Raw genomic sequence first — 19,579 nt, forward strand, 5'->3', positions numbered from 1 at the left:
CTCCAAGGATGATGCTTATTCTTGATATAAAACAGTGTTTTACAGAAAAATCACAACATAAAAAAGAAAAGAAAACTGACTCCTGGCTCTTGGATCTGCTTTTATTGAGAAAATAATTATGACAAACACAGGGTAAGACTCCAACAGCGAATTATTACTTCTATTACAACTTTGCTTGGGGCTGATCTGACACTCCCTTGTCTTTATGCTCATAGTTCTTTTCCTACTAGAACCTGTACATCCAGCATGGGCAAAGCTGTTTGTTCAGTGATGAGGTCTTCCTGTATGTCTTGTCCAAACTAACTGCTCTGGAGCAGAGGTGTAGGCTGTTGACAGACTGAAGAAAATAGCTGAGGATAGTGTGCAAGACATAGGGCTAGTGAAACTTACTGACAGTGAGGGTCCGGGTGTCTGGCTGGCAGGTAGCAGTCTGCACCTTATCACTGCGGAAGGAGGACCTACAGCCTCAGCTTGATGAGCATAGATGTCCTTGGCTGGCTCTGTCTCTCTGTTTGCCCAGCACTCCAAGGAACAGCTGCCTTAGGGCCAAGTGCTGCAAAGAACACTTCATACATATTGCACTGCATGGCCAGTTCCCAGGGTCCACGGGAGGGAGGCGGGCTCCTCCGGGCCCTCTGCACCTGCTTCCACTGTCCACTGCCCCTTTGGTGCCCAGTGTGGTGGGAGTGGAGTGGGCCAGCCCAGGAAGGTGGTGTCTGATGCTCTCCTCCTCCTTCTGAGGGATCACACAGGACCGTGTCAACAAAAAGGCTGCCAGGCCTCAGCGTGCAGTCCTCCTGCGATCACTGACTCGAGCTCTTCCCTTCTCTGAAGAGCTAAAGATCATGACTCATTGGCATGATTTTGAGCAACAAATTCATTATACACCAGGCCTTACAGAAAAATCCATAGTTTTACAATTTTCTGCAAAGGTCACGATAAATTCCTAATGTATGAAAATACTGCATATTTTAAAAAATATGATAATTGAATGAAACTATTAGTCATATGCCTTGATGAGGAATACATTTCCCAAATGAACTCAGAGTAAAAAATGAAAAAGTAAATATTTCAGTTAACTAGATATTTAAAACTGTCTTGGCCTAGAAATTAAATTCACAGTTATAGGCAATACTTGCTGTAAAACACTTGCAGCAAATGTTACACACAAAAGAATATCTTCATTCTATAAAGAAAATATGCTAATTTTGAGAAATCTTGAATATACCAAAGTGTAGATGCCATGAACAATCAAATCCCCAAACAAGGGATAGTAATATATATATATATAAAATGTATGTATATGTATATTCCAGTTTCTTTGTAATAAAAGTCTAGGTGCTGCTGCTCAGTGCAGGAGCAACCGCAGAGCCACGTGTGTGCTTGGTTGTTGGTTAGAATCACTGACCAGCAGCTTTGTCTAACAGTTTGGTGAGGCACTGCTAAAGCACAGAGACCTCTCTTCCATGGCCCATAGAGAGGACTAACCTCACAATATTATGTTTTGTGAACAAAGTTAGAAGCAATGTGCATGTGAATCAACTGAGGAAAAATTAAGAAGGTGCATGGGACATCATCAACCACAGCAACATTCCGAGTAGATACTGCACACATGGAGATCATACATTAAACACTGTCAGATATGTGTGAAAGTGAACGTGCACTGAAGTCCAAGGCTACACATCATGCTGGGTGCAGATCAGTGGTAAGCTGCTTGCCTGGACCACTTTAATAAAGTGGTCACCCCCAAACCAAATTAATAAAATTGTTCATAGACATAAGAATTTCTATATAGCGGCATGATGTATCCAGTTGGTCTTTCTCTTTTCTAATTCTCCATGGGTATTTTAGTGTGGTTATCCTGTTTGTAATTTTTAAAATATAGGACACAAATGAACACCGGCAGTGAGAGCAAGATGCTCTTAAAATCTCATTAGCAAGCTTCAGCCTCAGGATATTGGTGGTCAGGGCCGGGGATGCTCATGTTCTGATCCATCCCACTTGGACGTTAGCATTCCCCACAGCCAGCAGTAGTCCCTGTGCTTGGTCTCCAATGACCACTCACCATCTTCAGAATTTACAGGGAAGTAACAACAAGCCCATTAAATTGCGAGGGCAGGGCTGGGTGGGCACTTAGCTCACTCCATCTTGTGGGTTGCTGCTGAATGCTTGGTTTTAATTTCCCTGGTGGTTTCACACCATCGGTGAACAAGGATGCACATCAGAAAAACAGCTGGTGAAAAGCTCTGCTGTAGCACTGGAAATGTTTCAACAACGAGGAAGCTGAAAAGTGTACATAGCATGGGTCTCATCAACGGAAGTCTGGCAGAGAAGTTACTTTTCACCATTACACATTCATCATTCACCCAGCTAGCTCTGGTTGAGTTTCTCAGGGACCAAGCCCTGGGCTTCAGCTTTCATTACCTCCTCTGTCCCTTCCTTGCAGTGTTCTGCCCTGTTCTTCTCTGTTACTCAGCAGCTAGGGAGAGGTCAGAGCCCTGGAAGTCTTCATCCAAACCACTCATGGTGTCCACCTCAGGTCATGCATGGCTCGATTCTAGGGTTCTTGAAGGAGCATGGGCTGTTTTAGGTGCATTCAGAACTTAAAGTTCAGACTTACCCGGTGTGGCTCAGAAAATAGTTGTGGAATGAGTGGATCGATGTCTGCTTTGGGTCACTGGAAAACTGGATAAAGCGAACAGACCACCACTCGTTGGCAGGAGCCACTGTCCGGGCGAGTCTCAGCCTACTTATTTGTCACCGTTTTGCATCTATGTAATGGCTAAAGCAGTGCTCTGGTATTTCGCAAGGTTGTTGGGGAAAGTAATTTTAATAATATCTATGAAATCCTTCACACGGGGCAATTAGTGTGTTCTTACTTTTAACAAGTGGGCTCACACCCAGATGATAGCATTTCATTTTCTGATTTGGCACTACACATACTTCTTTTTGCTCCAGTTTACATGCATTTTAGGCATGTTCAATTCTGGGGAACTGGTTTGGATGAACGTACTTGGTGTTGTCCTGTTTTGGGAAAGAAACTCCCACACCAGAGAGGTTTCCGCAGAATCTTATGGGAGACCCAGAGGTCATTTAAACTGTTTTAGTAGCTACATTAAAAATGCAACAAGGAGCAGGTCAGACTAATTTATCTAGCAAAATACAGCAAAATATTGTGATTTAGCATGTAATAAGAACTTTTATGAGAAAATTATGTACCTTTTTCATAATGTCTTTGAATCTTTAAAATGATTTATAGCTACAGCTCATCTCAGGCTCGAAGTCATGTTTCCTAGTGTCCAAGGCTTTGTAGAACTCCTGGTTACCATAGTAGATAATGCAGATCCACATGATGCCAAGAGAGATTGTCCACACCATGTACATATGTGGTAAAATATATATTTATAATCTAGCTCCTAAGAGTAAAGCCTCCTTTGAGAGACACTGTCATCTAGTATTATTTAAATCAAGTCATCTATCCTTTTTATTAAAATTACTCGTTTCAATTAATCATGTTAAATTGTATGTTAATAAGCAGTAGGAGTTTTTTCTAAAAGAGGGAAAATAAATACCCTTTGATCATAAGTATGATTGTTTTCCTTTGATATCTGTTTTCTGCTAGTTTTCAGGTTGCTTTATTTCTTCTCACACCTCATAGCTCTTGTGGTTTATTCTTCAACATGAAATCATTATCTTTAAGAGATGAATACCTAGAAAATATGTTAAGCAACTGAATTTCACAATTTAAAAACTTGTCAAGAATGACATAAATTGGTAAAATCCATGTGACTCTCTTTCCATAACACAGGTTGCTGATGGGTGGCTCTGACTCAGATTCTTAGTGTAAGGCTGGAGTCTAATGTGCAGAAAAGGGGAGGGGCATCATCCGGCCCTTTCGTGTTCCTTTTCTGTTCATTTGGGGTGGTTCAGTTTTTACTGTTTTCTGTGTATCAGCTTCAAGGTGATATTTTGTGTGAGACAGAGAGAGAGAGAGAGAATAAATTCCCATAAACCACAGTCATAAACAAGCTTCCTTGTCACCTCTTACAGGTAGTCAGCTAGCAATAGTCAGCAAGTAGCACATCCTTCTTGAGTGGATTCTTGAGGGAATGGTGGTATGACTTGACATAACACAGTCCTGCTCAGGATGTCCTCTGGGAATTAAAATTTGAGCTAAGATGAGAATAACATCTGTACATTTCTTGAACTGCCCATGACCACATCACCTGATATTTCCAATTGCTCTCCCACCATCTCTCTCTACTGTGTTGCCTACAGGATGCGAGGTGGGGCAATTACTCTATGTACGCAGACTTTGTCCTCCTGGGGTTGCTCAGCAGCTCCTGGTTCCCCTGGCTCCTCTCTGTGCTCATCCTGCTGGTCTTCCTGATCTCCACAGCCAGCAACACTGACCTGATTGTGCTCATCCTCATGGACCCCCAGCTGTACACGCCCACATACTTCCTGCTCAGCCAGCTCTCCCTCATGAGCATCCTGTACATCTCCACCATCGTGCCCAAGATGCTGCTGGACCAAGCCATGGGCCAGTGGGCCATCTCCTCGCAGGCTGCATGGCCCAGCACTTCCTCTACTTGACCTTGGCAGGGGCTGAGTTCTTCCTGCCGGGCCTCATGGCCTATGACCACTATGTGACGGTGTGCATCCCGCTGCACTACCTGGTGGTCATGAGCCCCAGGTTCTGCCTGCTAATCATGGCGGTGGCTTGGTGGGGCGGCTCTGTGAACAGCTTCCTGATGATCCTGGTCACCATGCAGTTCCCCTTCTGCATGTCCTGGAGATCAACCACTTCTTCTGTAAGGTCCCCGCACTCCTGAAGCTGTCCTGCAGCGACACCTCAGACTACAGGACAGCCATGTACGTATGCTGCATCCTCATGCTGCTCATCCCCTTCTCCGTTGTATCGGCCTCCTGCACCCACATCCTGCTGGCCATGTGCAGCATGTGTGAGGCCGAGGGCCAGCAGAAGACCACTGCCACCTGCTCCTCGCACATGGTGGTCAGTCTCTTCTACGGCCTCTCCTATGTCAGCCTCTTCTGCAGGGCCACCATGTACACCTACATGCTGCCTCACTATCACATGCCCAAGCAGGACAAGGCAGTGTCTGCCTTCTACACCATCCTCATGCCCATGCTCAACCCACTCATCTAGAGCCTGAGGAACAAGGATGTGGCCGGGGCCCTGCTGAAGGCCCTGGGCCGGTACCTGTCCTTGGGGAAGGTGACTGGTTTCTGAAGACTGGTGCTTTCTGCCAATGGTTTCCAAACCAGGAAGCGGAGCCTGGTCATTCCCTTTGAGTGTAACTGTCCCTGTGTGGAGACTCCACATGTTGCTAGGGCTAGCTCTGCAGGGCAGGCTTGGGACTCAGAAGGCTAAGGTTTGGGGAACTTGGTCTGTGTGTTTGGAAGGCATGGGTGAACTGAGCACTGGTCCATTGTGGTTGGAGAGTGATGAGGAGATCCTAGCAGAGGAGACTCAGCTGCTCCCATCAGCTACTCCTCCAGCTTCTCCCTCCACACTGACCCTACCAGGAAGCAGTTCCTCACACTTGATTTTGACTCTTTTCCACATATAATTTCAGTGTCACACTGACTTTTCTCCCACGTGATTTTTTGGCATTTATAGAAATATTTCCTTCCATCATGCCATCATTACTTATCGGAAAAAATAGTTCTGACTCTATGCGGTATGTTCTTGACTCAATTCTATTAACACTGCTTGTAGCCACAAAGCTTGGAAGAGATCAGAACTTTGAGATCTACATTTATGTTTTCCTATAGTGTTTTTGGTAAAATCATCCTAGAACAATGAATCGAGTCTTTAAAATGTGACTGTATGGTGTTGGTAAAAATGGACAGCTCCTTCATTATCTACTGCCCATGCAGTGATTCCTGATGACACAGTTTAATAGGAAAAGCTGGGGAAATGCTAGTCACATCTTTCCCCATATTTAAGTATATTTTACATTTGAATCCTCATGTAAAGTAATGGAACTCTTTTGAGAGTTAAATGTTCTCAAGAAAATAATGTACATTGCTCACCTTTTTCTATTTTTTATATTTTAATTTAGCTTAGTATATTTAATTGTTCCAACACTTTTTCTTTGTGTAAAACATTATTCTTTTGAAAAAGTTGAGAAAATTATATTTATTTCTCTTTTCTTTAGCTTTTGACCACTTGTGTTTCCATTTTCCTATAACTTCAGAATTTCTGATCTTATATGTCAGTGTCTGAGAAGGAAATCATTACAAAGAACAAAATGCACCTATCTAAAAGCTCCTTTTAAAACTTGAATAATTTAGTTATCTGAATATATTAGAAGAATTATCTGGAAGTTGACATGTGTTTTACAAAATTCTGAGTTTCTCCTCTTGGAAAAGAAAAGAAGCAACTTGATATGGAGCTTTCAGTTACATTTCTGTTTTGCATTTCCAGTGGACGGGGTGAAGGATGACATTGCGTCTTAACCCTAAATGTCCTGGCTCTGTCAGTGACACCCAGCTTGGAACTACAGGTTGGAGTTAGCTCTCACACCGTGCCATGACCTTATGTCTTGGGCTTCCTCTTCCCAGGCCCTCACTCTCCCTGAATTTTACTTCCTCCCCCTGAGCCATGAGGAGAACAAAGTGGATCATGACCAGAAGCTGTGGCTATGTTGGGATGTGGAAATGATGGGTCCACCTCCTACATGGACAGGAAAGAATGGGTGATGTCAAGGCAACTGCATTCTCATCACAGAGAAGCTTCCCAGGATAAATCAGTACACTCCAATTAAAGAGATTTATGGTGTCAGGTTGGATACGTTAATTTATCTTCTTGTATCCCTGGTTTTTAGTATACTAAACTAGGCTGTTCTAAGGCAGTTCTTACTTCATAGGGTAGTACTGAGGGAGAATGAGGTAACTAACCAGTGCAAACGCCACTTGGCTAAGAAGGTGCTCTGTACCGCAAGGTGTTATTATAATTAATTCATCACTGGGCTGGGGATTTAGCTCAGTGGTTCTGGTGCCTGCTTCGCAAGTGCAAGGTTCCAAGATCAATCCCCAGTATCAAAAAAAAATTAATTTGTCACTGTCAGAAGGAAAAATGAAGCCTGCCCCCCGCCAACATTTTTACTCCAGGGTGGTCTTGTGCCATGACATTACCCTCAAAGCAGGATTCTTTCTTGCAGGGAAGAGGCTACACAAGTGATGGATGTCTTCTTACAACAAATGATCGTTAATAAAAGGTGCTTTATAGATTGGTGTCCTCATTGGGCATCACATAGCCCTGTGATAACAGAGTAGTCATTTCTCTAGTGCATCATGGATAGCTGAGGTATCACAGAATACCCTTGACACTGATTTCCACTAATTTTAGAAGCAAAAAAAGGCAAAACACTCAAATATGAGGAAGATGTTTGGAAGGAAATTATTTAACCAGATTTGTAGGGCTTAACTCCCTCCTTCCTCAACCCAGTCAATCAAGATTTCTCATTCCTCCAGGTGGATCTTCGTATGCTGTTTTTGATACAGTGTTGACATTAAAATTGTATAAATTAAATGAATTATTTTACTGTAGGATGTTCTCTTCAATATCAGCCATTCTCACCTTCCTCTTCTTCTTCACTGATATCTGTCCTCCTTCTTACATTTTGACTGCCCTCCCTCACCTGTAACTTCTACATTACCTACCTCTCCCATCTCATGCACTTGAGTAGATGTCTGGCCATAACCTGTGTAGCTCTGTGGAGTGATCCTCACACCCCATGGAAGTGTGGCTCCAGTTGCTGATTGGTCCACCTGGAAAATATTCTTTAGGAAGAATTATTTATAGAATAGTGTCCTAAATGGCTCCAAAGGTGTTAAATTTTGCTTCATCTCTAATTGGAAATCAGAAGCTGTAAGGTCTGTGTCTAATGATCTGCAGTGAGTAGAAATCATGTATGTAATGCACCTTTGGGTGGTTTTAGTGCATGAAAAGTCTTCAATCATTATCTTCACTGATGTCCTGCTTCCCAAACATGATCCTTTTATTCTTTAAATTTGTTCTCCCTTGAGAAATAAAGTATGAGAAATTTCAGTGTCCCTAATGCAATGTCTTAATATACTCATGTGAAGAATTTGAAAGCATGTATGGCTTGTATTTTTCTCCATCGCTGTTTCTTTCTTTCTCTTCTCCCTTTTCCTTCTCCCTGGGTCCTTCCCTTCATTTTATCTTACTCCACTTTCCTTTCTGTTTCTCATGACTCCTCGTCTTCCCAATGCATTTGATAGATGAATAATTCTGAAAACCACTGAATGTTTGTAAATTTTAAAGGGCATATTTTAAATACAATTTTCTCTAACCAAAATAAGCCACTGACTTGGAAGAGAAGGCCTCTGGCCGCCATGGCACTATTTGTTATTACCCCAGAGGGAGCCCAGGCTAGATAAGAAGTTCTGTGATGAAATATCAACAAACAGTTCCAGCCTTTCCCTTGCAAAGAGTGCAGCTCTGTCTGGCCAGAGGGAATGGCCTTCACTGAGGCAGAAGGTGACACAAGTGAACCTGGATTAACTGATACCCTAGGGGTCACCACTGGGGATCATGGAAATCCACTATTAATCAGCTTTACTTGGCTGTGGCCTCACCTGCTTCCCTAGGTATTTACAAACTTGCTTTCCCAATGCTACCTTACTGAGGCATGCACTCGGCTGCTCTGTAGCTGAGTAGGATCTTAGATTTTTATGTAATCTGAGAGAGGATTACCCAAATGTCCGGGCATTTTCCTTGGCCCTCACTCTGTAACTTTGGGAAGGCCACCTGGAGTCACTTTACCTGATAAGAGCTGTGTCAGTGATCTCTTTTGGATTGAGAATGAAGAACACCTGTATTCACTCTCTTGCAAACAGATCATTGGAAAGAGGCTGCATTCGCTGGAAATACAGGGACAAGAGGAGTCTGGCAATGGTTTCCAAGGGCATGAGTGAGCTTACAGAAGGGGAAAAGTGCATGTGGGAGCTAAAGGTTAGAAGGTGCTCAGCATTCGTTATGAGTACTCTTCAGGTGCTGATGGGCAGGGTGCAGGGAGTATAATATTAAGGCAGCAGCATGGATCTCTGCCCTTGTAATATTGCTAAGGCAGGAGTGCACTGTGTATGTAGTCAGGTGTGGGTCAAAGTTTCCCACATGGTTGGGAGGAAATTAAAGTGCTGAGTCTGGTCTTTTCTGTTTCTGTTATTTTCTAACCACCTGCTTCTTTTTCTTTCTTCATAAAACACACACATGTGTTTGTGATGATTTGTTCATTACCAGCTATATTCCATTAACAAATCCTCTGGATGCCAACCTAGCATGCAGCATGGGGGGCTATCAGGCACAGCAACTAAAGCAGGATGTGGTGCTGTCTCCTGTTGGAAACTTAGCACCTAGGGTATAATATCGAACACATTGTGTGGGGCTCTTGGTCTCTGGTTCTCACTTTGCCCCATCACTGCTGGTCCTGAATAAACTGTCTGGCTCTTGTGACCCTTATTTCCTTCCCTATGCCATCAGTGGGTGGAATAAATGGGCCACGTGTATGCCAGATGCTTTGGCTTCCATTGCTGCCACCCACGCCCAACCTGCTCTTGGGAGGGCATCTCCGAGTAGAGAGCAGCAGCCCCCTTCTGGCAGGTGCAGCTGGCAGCTTCACCCAGTGCTCCAGGAGCCCAGGTGTACGTTTTTTCTGGTTCATTGTTGGTATCTTTGACAACATTTGTTTTAGACGTGTTGGCATCCTGCACAATCTTCCTACGGAACTAGTTCCCGGTTTAGTGGGTGTTCAATAACTGCCACCCACATGTCATTACAGCACTAATTTTTTGAAATAAGAAGAACCTGTCCTATCTTCTTTATTTTCTACTGTGGAAATTTCTAAATTGACTGTGAGAGTTAGCAGAGAAATTAGGGGGCTGATTCCCTATAATAGGGATTCCCTACTATACCCATGTAATTGATATGGAATCAGTTAGCCTTTAATGAGTGGAGCATATGAGAGGACATCTCCAGAAATACACGATCATGAGAACTACAGAGAAGGTGAAGGAATGGGGGGAAATTCACATCATTGGATACTAGCTGGCATAGAAAGGGGGCAATGACGTCTGATTATTCAGTATTTGAAGCAATGGTTCTTAATTTAGAAACAGAGACAAAGATCACAGGGAGAGCGGGTGTACACTAAGAGCTCAGTGATCACTCTGTTGTGGCTACAGAAATTTGTTAGTAGTAATTAATAGCAATGGTGTTGATTTCAGCACTATAAAACTTCTAGTTATATCTTTCTGATATGATAGTTTTATTGTGTGACTTCCTGCTGGAATAACTCACACTTAACGCCTGTTGCTTGATAATTTGAGCCATATACTCCAAGCTCTCATTTTCCAGCCCTTGTACTCCATACCCTGGGCTCTCCAAGGCAGTCATAGCTGGGGTTGGACTGGGCCCGCCCCTCCCCTCCCACCACATATGTGCCAATGCATGCTTGCAAGCCTTTCCTGACAGCTTCACCATCTGCCACCCGGTATCCTTATGTTTTTAGCACTCCTGTGGGGCTTTCCTTTTTCAAGTCTGAAGTTTTTAATTCAGATGAATTTCCACCTCTAGTGTCACTGTTCTCCTGAGTGGACCCCCACTTCTCTTGGCTCGTAAGGTCTGCTACTTTCTCCAAAGCAATCATCACACACATGCTCTTTAAACGTTTCATGATTTGAGGGTATTTCAGCCTGCAGCCCAGGGTAAGCTTGTCAGGTGGAGCACTTTGGAAGACATCACTAGAGCTGACACATACCATCTTATTTGTTATGTCTTAAGGAGAAAGCAGACCTTCTAAAGTGACTGGCACACAGTCAGTTTAGATGGTCACAGAAACCATTGTTTCTGGTTCAGGAACAATGTAACTTACTGTGTCTCCTGTTACACCTGCTGGTGTCTTTCACATCTTTAGTTGTAATTACAAATATTTTCATATATACACATATACATATATATGAGACATATATCTCAATATGCTTTCTTTGGCACATTTTTCCTCATTTGCAAAAAGAAAATAACACTCTACTTTTAGAGCTACATGGTAGTCCAATTAGTGGTATAATTTCATGCTTCTACTGAAAAAAAATGTAATCCAGAGAAATAAAACAAAGATTTTTGGCCAAAATGAGTCATCTGCTGGCATGAATATTTTAATTTCCAACCAGTTTTCCCAGAAGAGCTCTAATGGAAGCTTAGTCGTAATGACTTTAAATGAAGTCTCTTTGCCTATGGGCCAGAGCTGTGGTTATCAAGAAGCTGTTGCACTTACTAAGGAAGCAAAAATTGCTGATCTTTTTCAACCTAGTTTAGAATCAATATTTGAGTCTCAGTTTATTTTATTTCTCTTCCTTCGCTGATAACCTATGACAGATTTCAGTTTCAGCACAGAAACTTTGTATTTTCTTCCTTTGTAATTTTACTTCTTTATCTGGAACATTACTCATAATAAATCTGCACCTTGGATGAATGCTAAGAAGAAAAAGTGTTCTTTATTGATCCTATTATTTTTTTCAAACTCTGGGATATTTTTTTCTCCCTGATGCTTCAGATACTATATGTTTGACTGCTATGGAACCAGTAGATGTATTTATAATATCGGTGGACAGTACATTTTCCAACAGCATGCCTTTTCTAACATTCTGTCCCTGAAATGCAGCAAAGTGCACCATGATCTAATAATGAAAGCTGACAGCTCATGTCTCAATATCCCTGAATACATCAAAGAGGTGTGCATTTGCTTTACTCCAGATAAAAAAGCATAGGAATTATTTTTATTTAATTCAAGGAAATTTTAATATTATTCCACCTTATTCCCTCTAACTTAGAATTTCTTTGTTATCGGTAGTTATTTTTACTTATAAACATGAGTGAGCAATGATAAAATAGTGCAATAAATGATAAATATGGGAAAGATACCCTCATTAGCAATGGATTCCTAAAATAACATGGCATCCTGCAGCTTCATGATGCTCCCTAGCAGGAAATCGTCCATGTCCTGCTGAACAAAGGTGTCAGTAGGAAACACAACCGTGATGTGAAGCCCAAGTCCTGTAGCTAAGATTGAGATTTATGACCCCATGTTGACCTGGGAAAACACACAGACTCAAGCATTTAAAACACTCCATCCTGGAACAAAATGATTCCCAACACACCTGCCCACAGGCAGCTTGGACCCCAGCCTCCAGTGAGGTTAGCAATGCTGCTGTGCTGTGTTTTTGATGCCCCAAACTCTCAAGGCCTGCATAGTAATAATGTCACCAAAATCATACAGTTTACCTAGAAAACTGGGCTTCATATTCATGACATATCAGTTTCCTAAGTCACAGGTGGATGTCTGAGTGTGACCTTTACAATGTAATCATCCTAATGGTAAGGAGAAATTCAAGTTCAAGGAACTTACATAGATTATGACACAATTTAGAGAAGATGGCACAGGGCCAGCCTCAAGAAACTTCCAGCCTAAAATGATAAGTTATGGGATGTACCCAGAGGGTGGCTCCGAATAAAGATAATGCCCATTTTTAAAGTTCTGGAGGGGACTGTTACATTCACATCTCAGACCTTCCCTGTCAAGTAAAGGCTATGATGACCTGGTGCAGAGAGGAACATAGCTGCACAGTGTCACATGCATCATTAACACTGCAGCAGGACTCCGGAGTCTGAAGGGGATGAGCACCTTTATCCACATGGCAGCTGACATGGTTCCTGGCGGTGCTGTTAAGTATAGGATCATCCCTAAGCCCAGCTCTCTGCCTGCAGCGACCATGTAACGCAGAGATGGAGGCTGCGCCCCAGGACTCCACCGACTTCATCTTCCTGGGCCTCATTGCCCACCGACCCTTCCGCGGCTGATCTTCACCATGGTCGTCATCTTTGTGGTGGCTTTCGTGGCAAACGTGGTCATGGTGCTGCTCATCCGTGTGGACCCCTGGCTGCACACGCCCATGTACTTCCTGCTCAGCCAGCTCTCCCTCATGGACACGGTCTACATATGCATCTCAGTCCCCAAGCTGCTCCAGGCCCTGCTGTCTGAGTGGAGGACCATCTCCTTCCTGGGCTGTGCGCTCCAGATCTTCCTCTACCTGACCCTGATCGGGGGGAGTTCTCCCTGCTGGGCCTCATGGCCTTCGACTGCTACTTGGCCGTTTGCAGCCCACTGCGCTACCCGGTGCTCATGAGCTGCAGGGTCTGCCTGTGAATGGCGCGGGGCTCCTGCTGGGCAGCTCCCCGGACGGCTTCATGCTGACGCCCATCACCATGAGTCTCCCCTCCTGCTTGTCCCGGGGGATCAAGCACTTCTGCCAGATCCCGGCTGTGCTGCGGCTGTCCTGCGCGACAAGTCGCTGTACGAGAGCCTGATGTATGCGTGCTGCGTGCTGATGCTGCTGGTGCCCGTCTCCATCACCGCCGTGTCCTGCATGCATCCTGTTCCCCGTGCGCCGCATGACCTCGGCCGAAGGCTGGCGCAGAGCCTGGGCCACCTGCTCCTCGCACGTCCTGGTGGTGAGCATTTTCTATGGGGCGGCCTTCTACACCAACGTGCTGCTCCACTGCTACCACACCCCCGAGCAGCATACGGTGGTGTCCGCCTTCTACATCATCCTCATGCCCATGCTCAACCCGCTCGCCTACAGCCTGAGGGACAGGGACGTGGCCGCAGCGCTGAGGCGGGCGCTGGGGAGATGCGGCTCCCCCGAGAGAGTCAGGGCCAGGCCGGACCCAGGAGAAGCCAGGGGGGCCACAGCAGCCGGGTGACACGCCGGCGACCCAGCCCCCTGGAGTATGCTTCTCGGAGATGAAAAGGCTCAGTGCCACACTGCCCATGAGCGTTCTCGGCCGGCACATCCTCCTGCTGAAGCACCGTGTGAGGGCTGACTCCCAGGGTGGACCGGCGCAGCCTTGCCCAGCTGGCCTGTCTGGGTTCGCTGACGTTTTCCACCTAGTGCTGTCAGCTGGGCAGCACTGCCAGCCACCCCAGGCAGGCCGTGCAGGGTATGTTATGTGAGATGTGTGTTCACGCGTCCCTTGTGTCTGCGTTGCTGGCCCACTTTGGGGGTCGGGCTGGGAACTGAACCCAGGCCTTACCTCGGGCATGCTAAGCCTGTGCTGCACCACTGAGTTACACCCCCGGCCCTCCTGACAGGCTTCTCAAAGGAAAACTGAAATTCCTGGCAAACCCATGCTCTTGGTGATTCAATTTCAAAAATTCACTGAACAAAATATTCTCGATTGCTCATAATGCAGTAGATTTATTTAGGAGGCTTTTGTGAGGATGATAAGATTGTACTTTGGGTTCTATATTCTGAGTCACTTTGTATAAAAATCTATTTCATTTTTTACCTGTGAAATTGCATTGTGGATTATCACCATACTTTTATTCATCAGTCTAATATAAGCCTGGAAATTAATAAATATTTATTCATTTATTGATTGGTTCAAATTTTATTCTACCACTAAGATTACAACATTGCTACAAACCTACAAAACTTCCATTCGTGATCTAATGAAGTGATAATAGATAAACATAGAATGAAAAATTTGAGATATTTCATTAGCTGACTTAGCTCTCAGGTTAATTAAGTTGCTCAGTATAATTCTCAGCCTCTCCATTGGTATATTGGGAGACAAATATTTCTCTTTTTTAAGGACTTTTGGTTAGATGTGGTGTCTTGATAGGTGGATAATGTGGGTAGAATTTTAACTAAACAAAGACTAGTGAACCTTCTATCATTTACTTATTTACCTTATACTTTCTCATATATGTAAGGTCCTAAAAGAAAAAAGTTAGCAAACACTGTATTGATCCAGCCAGTGTCTATTTTGTCTATCAGTAGAAGGCTTTGAGAAGGTTGGATGAGCTTTTGGAAATCAAATAACAGGCAAACACTAAGCAAACATCACTCAGTCTTAGGCTATTTTGGCCCTGATGTAGAGATAGAGGGAAAACGTTTTTCCTCCTCCAATGCAAATGCAAGTAAAGAATATTGCCTGGTTTTGCCTCAGAAGATTTCTAATAATTTTATCTTTGCCTTGAAATGAAACAAGGAAACAAATAGAAAAGAGATTACAGAATGTCCTGGAGGGATGAATGTCTTCATGTGCAGAAACAGACCTGGTTCATGAAATAGCTTCAGTCTTGTTTTAGCAGTTCCATTCCCTTTGAATTCTCTGTACCTCTGCACTAATGCTTTCTCCCTTTCCCTCCTCCTGCATTCGCCAGCAACCCTCTTTCAGTTGCCCCCTCTGCAAAATCACTGCAGCTCACACTTCATATCCCCACTAGGTGGGGAACTTGTGTCTTCTTCCCCTTTTCCATAGTGTCTTGCTTGGTGCCGGGCTGCTATATATTAATACCTAGTAGGGCTTTTGTCTTTATATTTCCAAGATTAACTCTGCACATTTAACAAGAGCATGTCAACTCCTAGGTTGATAAATACATCAAAAGTACTTGAAAAACAGCTAGTTAGAGAAATGCATTTAGACAGACCCCTAGATGCTGCAGGCGTCAGTGACTGGGCATGCCAGAAGGGGTCTTCTGCAATGTTGTTCAACGTCTTTTCAACAAACAGTGGTGGCTACCTGGATCTGCTCATTTTATCATGATTTACCAATCCTCCCACTTCTGATGCCTCAGATGTTCTACTGAATGCTCTATGGGTTACTGAATGATTGATTGACTGATAGAGGGAGATAGTCTTGCTCTGTGGCCCAGGCTGGCCTTGAACTCCTGAGCTGAGCAGTCCTCCTACCTCAGCCTGATAAGTAGCTCAGGCTACATGCGAGTCCCATCTCGCACAGCTTATGCATTCTAATACAGTCTTCTTTAAAATTTCGAATCTCCCCCTACACATTGCAGCTGCCTTCTCCCTTCTCATAGATTAGCCCTCTCTTAAGAGGGAGTGACCAGGGCTTTTCCTCAGTCATTTCACACAATGTATGTACAAGGTAATTTGTGGTCACCAGACCTTCCTCTGTGTTAAAAACAATATAGTATTGTGGGAAAAATTATGAAGTATAGCACCTTAAGATTTATTTTAATGCTACCAGTTCCATACTTCCACTATGACATCAGGTCTTCCAGATGATGAAGAAAAGTTAAAGACAAAAGTGTCCTTTTAAAAAAATTATCAATTCAATATTAGATTTTGATCCTGATCCTCACAAACTCCTCTGAAGTGTTTAGATGAACACTCAGTCCCACGGGAGATGGGGAAGCCACATTCAGAGTAAATTATTGCATCACTCAAGCTGATGCAGACTGGATCTCCACCTGTGGTCTGGTATTTTGCTGCCAAACATTGATATTAATCAGTAGGCAATTTCCAAAGGACAGAATGTGTCTCCAAACACAGCTTCTAGTTTGTGATACTCCCAATCATGATCTGGGGACCAAGCCACCTCTGGGAGCAACACACAGATAAAGTCCACGATTATTCTCTGTTGACCACCAGCTGAGCTAGACTTGCAAGGACCTGATGACTCATCTTGAAGGGTCACAAGACACCCTGGGCTCTTTCTGCAGGTAAGGGGTATGGATATGAAATTACATGAAGCCTTTCTTCTACACATTTAAGTAGATACTTATGGTTCTATAATGTCAAAGTCTAATAGTGAAAAACATAAAGTCTCCCTACTAAATACTTTCTTAATACCTGGGAAGATTTCAGCTGAAAGTACTAAGACAATAGTTCAGCATGGAGAAGACAGTGCACACCGTGTTGCCCACAAAGCAAAGAGTATCCCTCAAGTTCTGCTGAGAGGTTGTGAACACAAACTGCCTGAAATGTTAGGTCCTGACTGTACAAAGACATTAAACACAGGAGTCAGGGTAATTGGGACAGTAGATAATTTCAAAGCATTGGGATGTTACCTAAAACCAAGGGCTGCTTTATACACAAATATTAAGCTAAACAAAATTCATTTTTACTGTTTTTTCACTTGAGCTTTGGTGAGGTAGAACTTCTTAAAGCCAAATATCCACACAGTCATATCCAAACACCCCATTGTGTGCTTCATTCCAAAGGACAGAGACTCGAGGGGCACTGAAGGGTGCAGTGTTGATCAGCTGTTTGAGGAACCAGCTAAGACCATCAGGTAACATGTAGATGGTGACAGCATCCACTCTGATTATCTTCTGTTGCTTTTTTGTTGTTGCTTCTTTGTTCATTTTTAACCTAATTTTAAGCTCATCACATAAGCAAAAAAGAGATCTTCATCTTTCATGGTGATGCACGCCAAGCAAGTAGACATTTTCCTGATGTCAAATATGTTGTCAGTAACTATTAGGAAATGAGTGGACAAAAGCCATTTCATTTTAGAAGGCTTAGCTTTCTGAAGTACGCATTTTAAATTTAAAGAACTTCTTTTATGTTTTTCTGAGCATTTCACTTTGGAAGAATATCAGTGGAAACAAGTCAGTGAAATTAGGTGAGCACACAGAAAATTGGATGTTAAGAAGGAAGCTGGAAGGAGAAGAACTGTAGTGAAAATCTTTCCAACTTCATGCAACCCTCAGTAATTTCTATCAAGTATTTTCTTAGTTGTGGCTGGGGTAAAGAACTGTCATTAGCGTCTTTCAGATTCTTCACAGATACTTCCTCCTCGGGAGCTGACAAGACGTAAGTCACTCAGGGAAGCCTTGCCCAAGGGTGTGAACTGAACAGAACCTTTCTGTGCTGACTAAAGCCAGAGACTGAGAACAAGGTCTAGAATGGCCTGTGTCATTGACATTATCAAAAGTGTTCCCTCCCTGGATTTCCAAAGGGCTCAACTGCAAAGAGCCATGATGTCCATGTAGTGAACTACACATTTGGAAAGACAAAAATCAGAAAACTTGCTTCAGTGTAGCTAAAACCACGTCCTTTGAGGCTCTACTTCTGACCACTTGTTGAATCAAGGCTTAACAGAGAAAGCACCTCTTCTATCTCAGAAAACTGCAGGAAACATCTTCAAAGGGAAAAAAAGGTAATGTCATGTGATCTCCAGCATGGTTGATGACAAATAATAGTTCTTTCTAATTTGGAAGATTGTTAAAAGCTTAACTTTTGAGTATTTTTAATAAAAAATTATAATGCCCATTGTGAATGCATTAAATGGCTTCAATGTGAAGAAAGAAATTAGTGTTAAGAAAATATGTATTCTTAGATATCTGAAATATATGTACACACACACAATAAGAAGATTGGAATATGCCACCTTTCTCATTTAAAAATTCAACGAAACTGTCACCCATGAATATGGATCTAGATGTCCCTTACATCCACTAGCATTTGGAATTCTATTATATGCTAAAACTTAATTTAGTATGACTTCAGTTAGCAAATGCTTCAGTTATGTCTGCTGTTTTATTACTGGAAATAGCAGCAAGATGAATTGTTATAAATTAAGTTGACCACTCATTTGATTGTCTCCATGCTACAGTTTCTGAGCAGTAGAAATTTACTCTTTTCACACCCTTAACAGTGAATAGGTAGTCTCTCAAAAATCAGTCATTCTCATTCAAAGCAGCACTGTGTGTGAGTCCTCCCTGCAGCCCAGTGTTCACACCACTCGGCCTCAGCTAGAGGATCAAGGTGAAGGAGGTTGGCTGAAATTCCATTTCTACGGGGCAGCCTCTCCTCCCTGCTCTTTGGCCTTTGCAGCAGAAGGCAAAGAGAGCAGTGCTCAGTTTCTAGTTCCTCTTTTCTTATGAACTCTGCTCACAACCTAATTACTCCATAACCAAGTGGCTTGCTTTTAAGTCACAGGAAAAAAACTGTGTCAAATTTTTTTTGTATTAATCTCACTGATTTGGAAGTAAGTTTTATTGCTGTTTGCCATGGTCGATCTGTTTTGTATGGAAATTTTATTTACGATTAAAAATATGCATAAAGGCTGGCGTTTGTATTTCTCTTCAGCACAGTTTATGTAAAAACATAGAATTACTTTAGGTGATACTACTAGCAAGGTATCATGTTAAGAAAACTAAAAAATCCACAATTTCCTTTGTATTGACTGTGCATGTTTTAAGATCCTTCATTTATTTATCGAACAAATATTTACCATGTGTCAGTCCCTCCTTTAGACGGTGGGGTACCCACTTTATAAAATGAGCAGCAGGCTTGTCTATGTGAGAGTTAAGAGGCAAATGCTAAGCTAAGTAAGCATGCAGTGTGTCAGGTGGGGTTAGGAGATGGGAAGAAGTGTGAGGCCATCAAGTAGGGTGGGACTAAGGCCCCTCTGAGCAGGGGACTTTGCACCAAGTCCTGAGGAACATGAGGCCATGACCTTGCACAGACATGGGGAGCCTGGCTAGGGGAGCTGTGGAGACTGAGGCCCTGGGCTGGGGCCCCGCAAGTGGGCACAGTGGGCAGGAGGTCAGCGCTGCACAGGGCACTGAACAAACAGACTGGAGAAGGCAAAGAGTCCAGAGCCTGATGGATTCTGAGCTGGAAAGCAGCATGGTGCATTGCAGGCTCCAGCATCAGTGTGACTTCCATGCTGAGAGGAGACTAGAGAGACAGAAGGCAAGGGAGAGAGGTCAGG

General features: G+C 43.4%; 2 pseudogenes; both read left to right on the forward strand.

Moving 5' to 3' along the window:
- The first annotated feature begins 4,299 nt into the window (after positions 1 to 4,299).
- On the forward strand, positions 4,300 to 5,254 carry LOC101720250 (olfactory receptor 2T27-like; annotated as a pseudogene).
- Positions 5,255 to 12,814: 7,560 nt separating this feature from the next.
- Positions 12,815 to 13,810, forward strand: LOC101719906 (olfactory receptor 2T2-like; annotated as a pseudogene).
- Positions 13,811 to 19,579: the final 5,769 nt, after the last annotated feature.

Source organism: Heterocephalus glaber, unplaced genomic scaffold (assembly GCF_053883595.1).
Source record: "Heterocephalus glaber isolate CG9 unplaced genomic scaffold, H.glaber_assembly_v1.0 deba00001466, whole genome shotgun sequence".
NCBI lineage: Eukaryota > Metazoa > Chordata > Mammalia > Rodentia > Bathyergidae > Heterocephalus > Heterocephalus glaber.